The sequence below is a fragment of the Xenopus laevis genome, chromosome 2L (assembly GCF_017654675.1).
Source record: "Xenopus laevis strain J_2021 chromosome 2L, Xenopus_laevis_v10.1, whole genome shotgun sequence".
NCBI classification, from domain to species: domain Eukaryota; kingdom Metazoa; phylum Chordata; class Amphibia; order Anura; family Pipidae; genus Xenopus; species Xenopus laevis.
In genome coordinates this window covers 145,786,479-145,803,989 of record NC_054373.1, presented here as the reverse complement: position 1 = coordinate 145,803,989, position 17,511 = coordinate 145,786,479, and the positions used below count along the sequence as shown (strand labels likewise).

The 17,511-nt window shown below is 42.4% G+C and overlaps 1 pseudogene; it reads right to left on the bottom strand.

Annotated features, from left to right (window-relative positions):
- Positions 1–4,854: 4,854 nt before the first annotated feature.
- LOC121400048 lies at positions 4,855–14,901 on the bottom strand (annotated as a pseudogene).
- Between the last annotated feature and the right edge of the window lie 2,610 nt (positions 14,902–17,511).

Here is a 17,511-nt window from a genome sequence, read left to right as displayed (position 1 = left end):
AGCTGATTCAAAGTTGTATATCATGCTGGCACCCATTATCCAAAGCAGGAAAAATCTACGGTAACTTTTTTTACTTTTATTTCCTCATTGCTCACATTTTAACCTTGGCCGTCAGTAGTACGCGTCCTATTTCTGCCACTCAAACTGCAACTGCTAGAGAACGCGACAAGCAGCTGAAATTCACTGGCGGTTTGGAACCTTCCTTAATCGGTTATTTAATTTTTTTTCTGCGACTTGTTTATCTTTATCCTATACAGGTATGGAACTATTCTCCAGAGAATACCAGACCTTGGGACTTTTTGGAAATAAGTCGGAGATTCTGTAATTTGGAGTTCATAACCAACAATCTAGATATAAAATCTATGTCAAACTTATATCCATTTTCGCTCCTCAATAAAGAAGTTAAGCTTATCTCTATTGCGATCAAGTACAAGCTTACTGTTTTTAGTTATTCCGAGAAAAAGAAAATCATTTTGTAAAGACACTTCTGAAAATGCGAGTCTATGGGAAGACGCCTTTCCGAAAATCGGCAGCCTTTTGGATTACTGTTTTCACACTAACAATCCTGTGTGTGTCACCTGGTGTGTGCTGCCCTGTAAAAAACAAAAAAGCCTAGTGAAAACATGGAGGCACGCTGCAACCTTAGTAAAAGCTTGGAGTGCATAAAGTTTTGAGGAGCCTAACCCCCTGGCAAATCTCTGTTGTCTTTTAGAGCCTAAGCCATCAATAGGCGATAGCGCAGCGATTTGACATGCAACACGTGAAAGATAGACAATCAGTCCGACCCTTTACAAACCATAATCAGCCCGCCGACTTCTTAAGCCCGCAACGCTGGCGAAATTTTCTCGTCCGGCATCTCTATGAGTTACTCGCTAAAATCGCATGCGTAAAATAAGCATCGGCAATCCTTACTTTCTATTGTTGCTCAAATCGCACCTAGCACACAATTTCGAACACAGTAGCAGAAAAGCATCGCCCCGCGTTGTGTTACCTGCCGCATTTTACCGATTCCCCATATGACACCAGCGCAAAAAGTTTCCCATCGAATTGCTGAATCGCCGCGAGTCAAATCCCGCTGGCTAATCGCCTAGCTGTCCTTAGCCTTAAAGGGTGTCACTTTCACATCCAAACACTTTTTTTTTACGTTTCACAAAACGTATATTGAATGTCATCTCTCTGCGTGTTGTCTGGCAGCTCCAGTAATTCAGATGCAATTCTAATTCTTAAAAGTTGCCACATATTCGTGATCACTTATACACTTCACTCTCTGGCCAGTATTAGCAAACATAATTGATATCAAATTTAACATCTGCCTGTAATGAACCCCAAACCAGGGTTCCTGCCCTCAGCAGACCAAACTGTATCCACTATGTATCAATTATATAAAACAACAAGTTAATCATCGCTATAGATGACCCCACTCCCCCTGACCTCAGCCTTTCCTTTAGAAAGACAAAAGGCGAGAAATGAAACATTTACTCTGTTTTTACTTGGTAACAATATAAACCAACAACTGCAACTTAAAATTGCTTTGTAGGTAACCACCCTTTAAAGTTAACTTTTTAAATATAATCATAGACTTGCTAATTCTAAGAACTCTATAAACATTTTTTTATTATTTTTATATTCTGCTTACAGATGGCGCTGGCCCACACTGAGCCAACATCTAAAATAAAAATGCCCTCCTAGAAGCCGCATACTATTCTTATTTAATCTTATCTTTTATTGAATTTCCCTATTCAGCTTTCCGTTTCTCTCATTGAGATCATGGCCTGGTTGCCCTAGCAATCTAGGACGGTCTAGACCCCGTTAGCAACCAGATGCTAAACTGCCAAACTTGGAGCTGCGAATAAAAAGCCTAAATCAGATCAGACATAAATAATAAATGAAAACCACACAAACTATAAATGAAAAACAGAATATCACTTCTCCATTCAGGATGTAAATGCTGAATAAACCCTTATATATGATTTAGCAGCAAAAAATATGCGATTAGATTTCGTTCATGGTATAGGCCCTGACTGTATGGAAACTATACTCGACTTTGCCTTCTGTGTATATTTTTCATGTATTGACTTCGTTCTTCTGACATTATCTGACAGCACATGTGTAATCTGAAAAGCGAAGCCTAAAATAAAGCGACACCAACCTTCTCCAATCTTTTCTTTTATTTTTCTTTTTTTTTGTGTAAAATTCGCACAAACTGTTTTTTGTCTCAAGTCCGTTGGGTGGTGCAGCGCAGTAGCGCTAAAACTCTGTGCTACCACTTAGCGCGAGCTGATCAACAATGTACGACTGCAAAGCGGACCCATGGTGTTTACTCTGTCTTGCTCGAAGTCGAGAACGTACACCTGAAAGCAACATATTCTGTATCATGAAATGAATGAATCTGCGACGTTATCAACTTGAAGGCATCGACTACATCAAAGTGAAGTGTTTAGAACATAAAACTGAGGCCTGACGTCTGTTTAGAAATCGAAACGGTTCTGAACTAACTTAAATGGCCACCTAAATGGGTTTTAAGTATGGAAATGACCATTGGAAACGCTACATCGTTAGATCTTTCTTCATACAGGCCTCGCCACTCCGGTATAATGGGCAGATAATGTAGCCTCCCAGATGCCAGACTCGTGTTGCTCTTATACTGTGTCCTGACGGTCTATGTGCGCAGAATATTCTCCAGACTGGAAGGCAGAAAGGAGACGCTGACGCGCGAAAGCCGACTGAGCGCGGTAGAGAGGGAGAAACTGGAAGCGCCTTGGAGTGCAAATGCCCCAAAGATAAGTGGGCCTACCTCTCCCTGGACTGGGGGGAGGGGGGGGGAGAAGCAACCCACTCGGGAGAATACATGAACAGTGCATAGTACTCCGACCGCGTGCTTCACCAGTACAGTTGCTTGCTGTCCCTAGTGGTGGCACGTTAGTATGACTGTGTTGGGTCGGATAATATAAAAGCCCTGGATAAATGGCTAGGGTAGAACGCTCCGTGAAGAACTGCCCCGCGATGGGGGAAATCCAGCGAAGTAAAACAGGCATGTCCTTGTACTTGGAGATATCCCTCACAAAGCATGAGTGGCTGCACTAGAAGAGCATGCGAAGTCCACTCCTCCTTGACAAGCAGGTACACTTAAAAAACTGAGGTATGCTTACAGTGTGTGGGGCTAATCCTATCTTGGCACGCCCCTTTAAGTTTTTTATTCTAAAGGTCCTGCCTCCTGGAGGGGAGCTTAAACCCCTAGCATCCCTGGTCCCCTGAGACGACAGAGAACATATATACTTAAAAGGCAATCACTGAAAATACAATAACAGTACACAGCATTTTGGCAGCCACCTATCAGGAAAGAAAACTACCATTTAATAATCATTCTGAAGGCAGGTTGCTCAATGGATCAAATAGGCACATCCAAGCAGAACCTTATTCATACTCTGCCTCCCTTGCAGCAGTTGGGGAGTTTTAGAAATATACTTTTGCCCACAGTAATATTATAATACGTAAAATTACAGAATATATTAAGATACATAGAAACACAGTAACATTTTCAGATCTGGTATTGCATAACAAATTGAATAGAACCATAAAAGGGGCAAAGGTGTAGGCCCTCAAAATCCCCACATCTGAAATTCAAGTTAAACAACTGCAGCCATTGTCTAATAAAAGCTTGATCCACCTTACTGCCACACTGTTTTAGATAAATTGATATTTGACAGAACATAGGCCTAAAGGGAAATGGCAAAAAATGTAACTGCAAACAACTGATATATAATTACCACAAATCAATTCACTGAGACAAAAGTCAAACTGTTTTTGCGTACAAAAAACACTTTGCAAACTAGCCCCATGTGGTTCATATATGTTCTATGTAGATGACAATATAATACAGACAGGACTGAATGAGAGTATCTGGTGGCGTTCCAAAAGGATTTGTCACAACAGGGACTCGTTTTCAGCGCTGTGGCATCAGACATTCAAGATCTATGAGGTACTGAAAGAGTCTTTGGAACAGAATTATGCATTTTTAAAATCACTCACCCTGGGGCAGACCCCCCCCCCCGAAGCTGATATACAGTTTCGGCCCCCCCTGCATATCAAATATCCTTCTGCAAGAAGATGTTTAATTTCATTTTTTGGTTAGGCTTTTCTTATTGTAATTTGTTTCATTTATTTGTATCCAGGGTATTTAATTTTCTATTATGGTAATCACTGGCCTTGACATGCGCATCTCATACACACTAAAGGGCTTAATTTTTCCACTTAAATTGCGTTGGCAGACTCACCCACTTTAAAAGACACTTTACTTTCTTTCCCATCCCACACAAATCATACTCGAGAATAGATATGATCCTCTTAAAATAAACCCATGGCCCCTGCCATAACTTTGTAAACCTCGATACATTGTTTTGCCTTTGTCTGCCAACTCTATGTTAAGCTCTGGCTACGAAAATACTGCATCCTAGACCGCAACAATATACTTGGAGACTAGACGATACCCTTCTATCTTCACTCCCCAAAACAGAAAGAATTCAAATCTTTTTTTCAATTAAATAGAACCCCTGACATCAAGACTTCCACATTGTGGGCAAGCCCATAGAGCCTATACCTGAGGCTACCTGATACATAGCCTCAGCTAAATGTAAAAGAACTAAAAGAAAAAATGTCCATCCGTGATGGGTCATACTGACACTACTTGAAACCGAAATAAAACTTTGGCCCACTACCACACATAGGCAAGCAATAGAGAAATAAGAAATGGAATTAAATTGCCAATGATGAAGGAAGTCAAGAAGCTACTACTGAATGGCTTGGCTTTCACTGCAAAGTATTATAGGCAATATGCTTCAACAATTGCCCCTAAGGTATCCCTATTTAATGATATGTCTGGGAAAGACTTTTGATCGTGACTCCCAATCAGCTCATATAGCTGTAATACCTAAGCCTAATAGGGATAAGACAATTTTCGTCCCATATCGGTGCTTAATACTGATCTTAAATTATTAGCAAAAATTTTCATGTATCAGTGACCTGATGCATAAAGATCAAGCAGGTTTTATCCCCAACAAGCAAGTCACTGATAAAATCCACAGACACCAATCAATACATTTAAGTAAAAAGAAAGACACCCCTCCATGCTTTATCGTTGGACCTGCTACATCTGAACAGCCATTAACACACTGGTAGGCTGCTTAGCATCTGAGGCATGCAAGCTATACTGTAATATGCAGTGGGACAGACCCTAACATGAAGAAACATTCTTGAAGATCTGCAAAATGTCAGTGTAATATATTTTAAAGCTTCTTTTTTTCTCACCTACTACACCTGCAATATTTTATGTAGTAAAATACCTTTGCCTTTTCTTTTGTCAGTCGTGGCCATGATTTTCCAGGCTCTCCTTTTCGTAAACAACACAAAACAGATCTGTCTGTTCTTTTATGTTTAGATGCCTAAAAAAAAAAAAAGAAGAAGACAATATACAAGTCAATTTGGGGTGTGGGCAAAAAAACTATTTTTGGAGGTAAACCATACAAACTTTCAAGATTTTACTTACTCTTAAGGCATACTAACATCACTAGATGCTATTTAAAAAAAAAAAAAAAGATGTCCACAAAAACGCTACTGAATTAGCAGTAGTTTCCTCTTTAAGAAACTACATTGGGACCTCCCATGTAGGTTGTAGAATCTGCTCTGCATATTAGCTAAAATCCTCAGGAAAAAAGCAATAATATATTCATTTTACAGCCTACCTGCATGCTCCTCTTTGCTCAAAAAAACATATTTTACTTTCAAATGCATAAAGATTCGAAAATAAAGTTAGTTTTCAGCATTTTGGGCCCTGGCAAGTGTAATGGAGAATATTTATGAGGTCAGATTTTTATTTGATATACATGTAACCTATTCTTTAAAATGCTTTGAAAACGGATATTAGGGCTGGCAGTCTTTCCACATCTAAATTCTAATTAACAAAATGTTGCAATTTTCCCTCAACATGTATTATTTATATTTTGAATCTTGTTTTAAAGACCCAAGATAACTGCAAAACAAAATTACAATAAACCAGATAGTATGAAGATAAATTATTCTAGAACTTATTAATGGAAGAAAAAAAAAAAAAAGGACAGTATGTTAACTTACATTGGGATCAATAGACTGAAAAAGTTCAACTTCATTTAAATATTTTACACTATCCGCTCCTCCAAGACAACTGTAAAAAAAAAGAAAAAAATAAGTTTGAATCACCAAATACTGTATTCTATGAACAATAACTATAAACTAAAGTGTATATTCATTAGTGTCATAGAAGGGTTTATAAAAATCTGCAAGCAGATAAAATTGAAACATAAACAAATGTTAGTGTTTTAACAGCTATACATTATTTTTCATCTTACAAGGGATCTAAACCCAAAGAATTAACCTAATTCAGTGTATGCTTAGAGTTTTAGATATTAGCAGTTTGCCCCTATATGTAATAAAGCCACTAAGTTGGCCCAGTAGCAGTAACCAATAAGATGTTTGCTTTTAAACAGGCAACCTGTAAATTCTACCTGCTGATTGTTGCTATGGGTTACTACCCGGGCAAACTTAGTGCCATTTATAACACAACCCCCGTAGACTGGTAAACAGGCTTTCAGCTCAACAGCTCTCTTTGAAGGTCAGAGTGGCAGTGGTGATGTGTATTCACATCTTGTATTGTCAGTTAACCGTTTGCTGACTGAGAAAGCTGAAAACCTGATATTAGCAGTCTGCCAACATATCATAAAAAAAAAACAGCTTACAGAAGCACTCAAAGTATGTTTACAATAACTAATTTCTGAACTACTTATGTATAAAAGGCACTAACATAATGAAGTAACAGCACCGTGTTTACATTAAATTGCCATGATTTAGAACATTTGTACAAGTTTTATTATTTGAAACACAAAATTTTGTTAAAGCAGATGACCACTAAAACAGCCAGTTTGCTTACCTGAATGTTAATTTATTTTTTATCGAAGTCTGTTTTTACATTTTTGCTGTCCTCCACACAAAATTCAAGAAAGACGTAGTCTCTTCTGTCGTACCACTTTGCAGATGCTGGCTGCCTGCAAAGAAATTGTGCATTAATGTTTACAGTATCTAATATGCATCTACATCTTCCCACTATTTGTTGCAGTTTCTTTGGATAAAGCCACATGTTAAAGGAAAACTATACCCCCAAAATGAACACTTAAGCAACAGATAGTTTACATCATATTAAGTGGCATATTAAAGAATCTTACTCTGTGTGTGTGTGTACACTGTATATATATATATATATATATATATATATATATATATATATATATATATATATATATATATATATATATATATATATATATATATATATATATATATATATATATATATATATATATATATATATATATTTTTTTTTTTTTTTTTTTTTTTTTTTTTTTTTAAAGTAAATATTGCCCTTTTACATCTCTTGCCTTGAACCCCCATTTTTGTGATGGTCTGTGTTGCCTCAGAAATCACCTGACCAGAAATACTCCAGCTCTAACTGTAACATGAAGAAGTGTTGAAGCAAAAGACAGAACTCTGTGCGTTAATTGGCTAATGTGACCTAACATGTATGGTTTGTTGGTTGTTTTGTGTGTGCACAGTGAATTGTACGATTGCAGGGGGCGGCCCTTTTTTTTTTTTTAAATGGCAATTTTCTATTTATGATTACACAATGGCACATACCACTAGAAAAGTATATAATTATGAAAAATGGTTTGTTTACATGAAGCAGGGTTTTACATATGAGCTGTTTTATGCAATATCTTTTTATTGAGACTTACATTGTTAGGGGGGTATAGTTTTCCTTTAATAAAGTTACATGTATAAGTTTAACCACTTAGGGCCAATTTATCAAAATGTGAAAGAAAATACACCAGGCAACTGTTAAGCGCAAGTAAAATTTTTCTGAGTGGTAGTTACTATTTTTATGTACAAATCTTATGCATTAGGTCTAGAATCTACATTTGCAGTATATTAAATGTACACAGCACAATATACTTTACAGTTGTGAAGATGTGGAATTCTCTCCCTGAATCAGTCATACAGGCTGATACATTCGATAACTTTAAAGGGGACCCGTCACCCAAAAAAAGCTATTCCAAATCCTATTTTATCATGTTAATCAAGCAAAATGAACTTTAAATTTCACTATATAAATTATTAGAATCTCGTTTCCTTCAGTCTGGGAATTCATAATTATAGCAAGTCAGGCAGCAGCCATTTTGTGGACACTGTGATTAAGACAAGCCTTGCATCATCTCAGAATCCTGTTTGTGCACCAGAATGGGGGACCTGATGTGCATCCCCATGCCCTGATTACACAATTAAATGGTTTAGAGAACTGGGTGAATGTGGGGAGAGCAGTGACATCTAGAAAGTGCTTAATGGAAAGTGAAAGTAATTGCTTGCCCCATAAGGCATAGAGGAGGGGCAGGCAATATGTGACTGACATCTAAGTTTTAAATGAGTGTAAGGACCTATAGGCTCTATTAGGCTCCTATAGAGTTAATCCCCTACCTTTGCTTAAGTTCTCTTTTCCCTTGTTATTGGGCCTAGCCCTTCTAACTGGTAAAGTGTAACATCCACACCTATTGGACAAAGAGTGTAATGACACTCCCCTGCCACACTGCTATATAGTGCTGTGTAGGGAGTGGCCTCTTCCTCTTTGGTTCCTGGTGTCTGTGCTGCTGGTGTTTCCCATTGAGCCTGGGATCACCAAGGCCCCAGTAAAGCCATTTACCCCAAAGGGACCTGTACCTTTGGTGCTGAAGTCGGGAACCAGGCAATCCCGTGAATGAGGATTAGCTATCATTAGGGCAGATCTGTAATAGTCTCTCTAGGAGAGAGAGATAGCTAGATTAAGGTAGCATGAGCAGTTCTGTGCTCCAACGAGGAGAATAGCAGGGAGTAGCCTCCCAAAGGCTTTTAAGGTGCCTTTAGTGTAAGGAACTCAGTGATAGGGAATTCAGTTAGCAGAGCACTGCCTGACCCCTACTTGATCGATCCTGTTTCACTTTGGTCGCTGGTCTTTGGGAGTGAGATATTCTTCCTACTGTTTGACTTGGGGAGTGACATCTGTACATGCTGCATCATCATCAATGCTATCCTTTCTCCTCTGTGATGTGCTAAATCCTACTACAACTCCTGCGTGAGTAAACCTGTGGTCAATTGCCTTTGCATATCCTTTTGGGTTCAATAAACCATTTCACTGTTTTCACTATCTAAGAACCTCCTGGCGTCCATTAATCTATCTTTTACACTAATTAGCCTGGGTTGTAGTTTTACACCATCTTAAAGGGGAAGCTTCCATTTAGCGAAGGCTCCGCCCTGAGTGTAGTTTCACAGTGTAACCCATGCTCATACACTAGCTGGACACCCTTAACCCCTAATTGGCGGGATAGGCCAGAAAAGCGTTACATTTTGGCGCCCAACGTGGGGCCCCGCCCCCAATCCAGGCTATATTTTGTGTTTTTACAATTTTTGTGAAATTGTGCACTGTACCTTTAAATTTTGCTGACAGGCTGCCGGACCCGTTAGGCAAAAGGCAGTCCTGCACGCACTTGCTATTTTTGGTGTGCGCATAGTAAGGCCGTGGGTTCGGGCTTGGTGGTTTCTCCCCGTTTCCCCTATTCGCCTGCGCCACTAAAGTCCCGCCAGGCGCGTATTCGCTGGCGTTTTTGTTTTGCACTGGAGTCGTCGCTGGCGCCATTTTAGCCCTCGCGAGATTTTCAGGCGCCATCTTGTCCCGCGCAGATCCTGTTTGGCGCGCTTGGGCAAGGAGGCAGTCTATGACTATACGTCATCGCCGCCATTTTGTGGAGTGTTATCTGGAGGGAGGACGTGTCCCAGCACAGTTCCTGCTTTGGCCTACTTTACAAACCTAGCGACTGCTACGGTGAGGATTGTAAGCACAGTTACTCCATTTTAGTAGCGATATTAGCTACAAACATATCGCCCTTCACTGCGGATACCCCGACGGTTATATCAACTTTGTCAAGGTCCCCAGTGCCGCACCTCTACCGGTCCACGGCTGTGGCCGGATCCTGTGCGGAGTTCATACTAGCTCTGTCCAATACCCTGCGGCTGCGGGTACATCATTTGCCAACCATCTTTAGCCACGTGGCGAGCGGCTGATTTGAAGATGGCGGATCATGGATGGGACGGCTGGCCTGATCCGGAAGCCGGTTCTGCTTCCAATAACTTCACCCTGAAAGACCCACTACCTGAAACGAGCAATAAGAGGTATGTGTGGAACGGCACTTTTGGGGAAAAAATATATCACTGCCGAATGTAAGGGGATTGTGGCGTATTGTGGGCGCTGCGGCGCTGAAGGGGATAGAGCTTTCCGAAGAATTAGCTCTTCGTGCCATGTGTGTGGGTTTGGTTGCTGGATGGGGCCCCTAGCTGTTGTAGAGGAGTCCCCAGGGCCAATGATCATGTCCCCAGCACCTCCCGCACCAGAAGAGATTGTCCCCAGGGTGCCTGATGTCGCAGCCGTGACTGGCAATGAGCCTGCACCCCCTGCCTGTCCATCACCAACGCCACGCTGTTCTAGTCCCACGGCTGTGGGTGAAGAACAAGCCTCTGTTGCTATGGGGGGCATTTCCTTAGATCCTCCCGCTAAAGATGCAACACCTGCCACACGTGGTAGGGGCCGCGGCCGCACTTCCTCCACGCTTCCACGGAGCACAGCTTCCACTAAGGGGAATGCTAATGTCTCCCAACCCAGTTCCTCTGCGGAGAGCAGCTTTCTCTCTATAGCATCTCCAGAGCCAGACTGGGCCGAAATGGATTTTGGACCTCTGCCAACTCCATCTTCGTCTTCTGATACCAAGTTTTTCTGTTATGAGCCACTGCCTCCTAAGAGCCCTGAAGTCGACAATTCCTTTTGGGTCTCCCCTGGGCGTGCTGATCCTAAGAAGCAGCGCACTGTCTCAAGGATCCAGAGGATCATCAATATCAAGGTGTATGACCAGTGGGGCTATTACATGCCGTATGCCCCCGAATGGGTGTATGATGAGATGGAAAAGCACCTTGATGAATGGATCTACGGGGAGCTCCTCAGGAAGGAGGGAATTGGTTCTGGAGGCCTCTTCCACAGCGACGCTACCAAGAGGGAGCGTGACCTGAATTTCCTCAGCAACGTGGTTCACGAGTGGTGGTACGGCCATACCATCCTGAAGCACTATGTCAAGAGCTGCGGGAAGTTCCAGGAAGAGAAGCATTTTGGGCTCAGTGAGCTTATATCCAATGGGGGCCGCGTTGACAAGCCGCACCCCAACTACTACCTTTCATATGAGGACACACGGGCCAGATCATGCCTTGGGAGAGGGATCGAAAAGCCTTCCTTAGAGGAGGTGTGACTGTAATTCCTCCGGGTGTATGACCCCTCTATGTTTGCACAGCTCTCTCTGGGCTCCAGTTTGTTGAGACTTCCTTGAGGGTTGTCTTTGTTTCTTTCATCTGGATTGATGCCCGTTTATTGGGGCCTTCTTCAAAGAAGTCGTCCAGATTGATGCCCTGTTTGGGCCTTCTTCATTTGTTTGTTCACCATTTTCAGTTGCTGGACTTATGGACATTGTCCAGGACCACTTGTAAATAGTTGGGTTCATGAGAAAGGACTGCTGAGCCCCCACCAAAACTCTTCTACCTCTAACTACTCGCTGAGTAGCACCTTTATTCTTGCCTTACTACTCCCCCAAGTGGCTCTCAGTAACTTTGTACACTTGGGTAGGGGGGGGGGTGTGATATGGAATAAAGCTTTGGTTATGGTGGGTCATGTAACTCAACTGCACTGAAAATGAGTGTTCATGTGTGAAAAGAAATGTATGCTAATTTTTCTTTTCAGCCAAGCCTGGCCTGGACCTCCTGATACTCTATGGATGGTTCAAGTGTCGTAAGTTAAGTGCCTGAGTGTCCTTATGGGTTCTCATGAATGTAATAAAGTTATGCAACTGATGTTATTTGCACTGAAACTTACTCAACACAGTATTGCACTTTTGCTCTTTACTGTTCTTTTCTCCACAGTACCCATTGTTACCAGGTATTCCTCAGGAGGGGATACCAGAAGAGTGATGTTCAATGGTATTGTTGGTTTGCACTTGTATATTCACTTTGTTACTATTGTGTCTATATCATTTCACCATTGTCGGGACGAAATGGATTTTTCCCCGGGTGTATGTAGGGACCTATAGGCTCTATTAGGCTCCTATAGAGTTAATCCCCTACCTTTGCTTAAGTTCTCTTTTCCCTTGTTATTGGGCCTAGCCCTTCTAACTGGTAAAGTGTAACATCCACACCTATTGGACAAAGAGTGTAATGACACTCCCCTGCCACACTGCTATATAGTGCTGTGTAGGGAGTGGCCTCTTCCTCTTTGGTTCCTGGTGTCTGTGCTGCTGGTGTTTCCCATTGAGCCTGGGATCACCAAGGCCCCAGTAAAGCCATTTACCCCAAAGGGACCTGTACCTTTGGTGCTGAAGTCGGGAACCAGGCAATCCCGTGAATGAGGATTAGCTATCATTAGGGCAGATCTGTAATAGTCTCTCTAGGAGAGAGAGATAGCTAGATTAAGGTAGCATGAGCAGTTCTGTGCTCCAACGAGGAGAATAGCAGGGAGTAGCCTCCCAAAGGCTTTTAAGGTGCCTTTAGTGTAAGGAACTCAGTGATAGGGAATTCAGTTAGCAGAGCACTGCCTGACCCCTACTTGATCGATCCTGTTTCACTTTGGTCGCTGGTCTTTGGGAGTGAGATATTCTTCCTACTGTTTGACTTGGGGAGTGACATCTGTACATGTGCATCATCATCAATGCTATCCTTTCTCCTCTGTGATGTGCTAAATCCTACTACAACTCCTGCGTGAGTAAACCTGTGGTCAATTGCCTTTGCATATCCTTTTGGGTTCAATAAACCATTTCACTTGTTTTCACTATCTAAGAACCTCCTGGCGTCCATTAATCTATCTTTTACACTAATTAGCCTGTGGGTTGTAGTTTTACACCATCTTAAAGGGGAAGCTTCCATTTAGCGAAGGCTCCGCCCTGAGTGTAGTTTCACACTGTAACCCATGCTCATACACTAGCTGGACACCCTTAACCCCTAATTGGCGGGATAGGCCAGAAAAGCGTTACATGAGTTTACAACAGCTATGAATGCTTTAATAAAAAAAGAATTTGGATTTTCATGTTTAATTAGAAAGGGACTTTTATTATACAGTCTGGGCAACAGGTCCACTTTAAGGCAAATTGGAGAGGCTTCAAATGGGTTTTTTTTTTGTTGCCTTCCTCTGGATCAACTAGCAGTTAGGCGGGTTATATAGACTTAAAAGGTTAAACTTGATGGACGTCAAGTCTTTTTTTCGAACTGATAACGTTAATATGTAATAGCATTCATTGTAACAACCATTGCAATGCAACATGTGAAGGCAACATCCTTTCCAGCAACCTGAATGTTAGTGTAACCTCAATGTGGTCTCAAATGATGGCGTCATACCTATAAAGTCTAGGAACTCAAGAGTTTTTAGAGTTTTTAAAATGAAAATATTTTACTGCGACAGTGCAATTTTGAGTATGTGGCCAGCTGTGCGGCACTTGCAGGTTAAGGCGAGTTTTGTTCAGATGTGTAGTACACTTGGCAGGCCAGAGGATAGTTGCTTGCAACTGCAGATTGCTTCCATGCAACAGCTATCTTACCCGAATTAATACGGCACAGGTCCCAATTACATGGAACAATGCTCAGTGTTTTGTCCAACTACAAACTGCTTAGAACCTGTCCGAACAGTCTACAGCAATGGCTTCCAACAGGGAGGCTGTCTTCCAGTGTGGTATGGCTCAGCCAGAAGATTCTAACACAAATTGGATATCTCCTTGGTGTAGTAGTGTCAATTGCTCAATCATACAGTGGTGGGGTTCGCCAGGTCCACATAACTTCAGGTACAAATAATGATTCCACTGGAGAGCTGGTTACAATGCAGTGTTGTGTTTTATTGAAGATGCATAAGCACTACATGTTTCGTACCTCTCAAGGGTCCTTCCTCTGGTGCACCAGAGGAAGGACCCTTGAGGTCTGAAACATGTAGTGCTCAGCCAGAAGACTAGTTAAAGGGGAACTATTGCAAATATGAAAATCTAATACCGTACAAGATTTTCAAGCGATTGTTTTATCTTCTATTCATAAAGTTCCTTCTTTCCATGAGATGAGGCTCATATTTAACTTTCATCCTTTAATGTACGATTTGGGGAGAATGTCTGTTCCCTGCTAGATATACTAGAAACCCTGCTTAAAGGTCAGTTATGCAGAGATTTTTTATATATATATTATTCTGGAAACTATGGCAGAAACTTCAATGGTTTCCTGTATCCATAGCCTTGTGTAGGAAATACCAGGCCATGACCAAAAAGTGCCTCTCAGAGAAACATAGAGGCCAGCAACCGCATAGTGTGCTTTTTAGCTGTCTGAAAAGTGCCTGCAAGCTATGCCCAAGATCTGATGTTGTAAATATGAAGTGCAGGTGTGGCTCAGAGCTATATACATATAGGAATTACAGTACAAATATATAAAGCAGGTAATCCTCCAGCTATAAAACTGAAAGAATCTTGTGTCTGCCTTAGATTGACTCGTATAACAGCCCTGATTAATAGGCCGAGAAGACGGGAGAAACGGAAAGATCAGGTATCATCAGCCTGTAGCTCTGTTGTTCAGACAAAGGCAAGAATAATGCAATATTTTGTTTGCAATACAAGTGTTTACCTTGCAGCACTCTCAATACTGTGTAAGAAGCCTCCCAGCATGAAGGAATAGTGTGTAGGCCACAGGTTGCCCAGCCTCAAGGTAACTGCTAGAACATTCTGCACTAAGTCACTGATTGTGTGTTGCTGATGGGAAGTGCACGGATTTGCTGCTGGTTGTTATAGTTCAGATGCATCCTACTTTATAACCTTTATACACAGTTCTCATTGCTGTGCCTCGAGCGAGCACATTGAGTTTTATTGGGGGGCTGGGCGACATTACTAGTGACAGGGGAAAGGAAAAAAAGGAAAGGGCAGCATGTTGCCCGAGACATGGCGACACCCACGAGCGCGCGCCACACATGCCGGTTTTACAGGCCGAACACATGAATGAAGTCACAGCGCCGGTTTTACATGCGAAACACACGAATGATGTCACAGTTCTGGCGGAGTAAGAGGATTAGCGGAGGGGATGGCCAGAAGCTCACTATAAAGAGCCTTCCTCCCGAGAGAAGATTGTGGGGTCAGGGAGGCTGTAGGTAGAGGCCGACTGCCGGTTGCTGCCAACACGTGTTACTAATAGAAAGGTCCAGCCCCGCCATTCAGCACAAACAGAATGAATCACGTGACAGCAGTCTCAAGCAGAATAAACAGGTCCCCGCTTCCTAGCAAACCCCTACTGCCTCTGAAGGCGAACCCGCAGTCTCCCCCTGCGTTCCCCAGCCGCAATGACTGACAAAAGGCATCTGCACAGCTTAAAGTGTCGGCAGCATGGCCTGTAATTTCCCTGCCCATACCCGCCATCACAACACTAGACTCCCGCTCTCTCATTCTTGAGCATGTGGAACTATTGCTCTCGTGCCACTTACATGTTGCGTGTCTTTAGCTCGGCGCTCGTTCCCCGCTCTCCTCACGCACTCCCGCTGCAGCTACTACCGCTCCTCCTCGCGCTCTCTCCAGGCCTGCCTACGTCACCGGAGATGGAATAAGCAGTGCCCGCGCTCCTTCCGAGAGGGATTTGGCGCGTACTCTCGCGGTAATACGTCACGATGGATCTGCGGCGCTCGGATTGTGTTGCTGCTGCCGCCTATTGTCTGTCTGAGGCACTAGCTGGCGGGAGCGTCTAGTAATTGCTAGAATGTTCTGCCTATAAGTGTATGGCGCTGGCGCGGAGTTTGTGTAACAAAATTTGTAAAAAAAACATATCATAAACGAAACGGTTTTTGATTTTAAAAGAAAAGTCTATCATGTACTTTGTTTTAACTCATATTTGCAACCCACGTCCTTTGTCGCTGCAGTGTGACGAAACCCTCTCAGGGCAGATTTATCAAGGTCGAGGTGAAGTTTCAAAGTGAAAAGCTTCAAATTTCGAGCTATTTTTTTGTGCACTTCGACTAGAATAGCCATACTTTGTTTCGAATTTGTAAAACTTTGAAATTCGAAGGTTGAAGTTTTTTGAAGTTGTCTCTTTAAAACTTCGACTTCGATCAGTCGCCACCTAAAGCTGCCGAAGTGCTGTTTTAGCCTATGGGGGACCTCCTACATATGGAGGAGTTTGGAGGTCCAAGTTAAAAAAAACCTTCGAATCTAAGTACGACACTAAAAAAACTTTTTGGGGTAAATTGCCTAGGAGCAAGTCTGGAGTCAAAAAAAGGCCTGGCAGTTAAATGATGGTTGATCATGTTATTCTATCGGCAAAAAGATAAATATAATAGGCAACGGCTGGTGGTTTATATATTCAGAAACGATCCACAGTCCCTGGACTGAGAAATTAAAATAGGCCCTGACAAAATAATAAAGGTACACAGAGGCCCAAATCAACAAAACCCAACCAGGTCAGCAGCCCACTAAATACTGACTTCTATGGGGACCTTATAGGCAGCCCCTCTGGCATTTGCCAGACCCCAAGATTGCCAGTCCGGCCTGGGACTCCAAGATTTGCTCCTAGGCAAATTTACCCCTAAAGTTTTTTGTGGTCGAAGTGTCGTACTTAGATTCGAAGGTTTTCTTTTTAAACTTGGACCTTCAGAACTCCTCCATACAGGTTGTAGGAGGTCCCATAGGCCTACAGAACAGATGCACTTTCGGCATTTTTAGGTGGGCGACTGATCGAAGTCGAAGTTTTAAAGAGACAATACTTCAAAAAAACTTCAACCTTCGAATTCAAAGTTTTTACAAATTCGAAACAAAGTATGGCTATTCCCTAGTCGAAGTGCACAAAAAATAGCTCGAAATTTGAAGCTTTCACTTTGAAACTTCACCTCGACCTTTGATAAATCTCCCCTGCAAGGGTTCGTCACACTGCAGGGCGACAAAGGACGTGGGTTGCAAAATATGAGTTTAAAACAAGTACATGATAGACTTTTCTTTTTAAAATCAAAAACCGTTTCGTTTATGATATGTTTTTTTTACAAATTTTGTTACACAAACTCCGGCGCCAGCGCCATACACTTATAGGCAGAACATTCTAGCCAATTACTAGACGCTCCCGCCAGCTAAGTGCCTCAGAGCGACCAATAGGCGGCAGCAGCAACACAATCCGAGCGCGCAGAATCCATCGTGACGTATTACCGCGAGAGTACGCGCCAATCCCTCTCGGAAGGAGCGCGGGCACTGCTTATTCCATCTCCCGTGACGTAAGGCAGGCCTGGAGAGAGCGCCGAGGAGAGCGGTAGTAGCTGCAGCGGGAAGTGCGTGAGGAGAGCGGGGAACGAGCGCCGAGCTAAAAGACACGCAAACATGTAAGTGG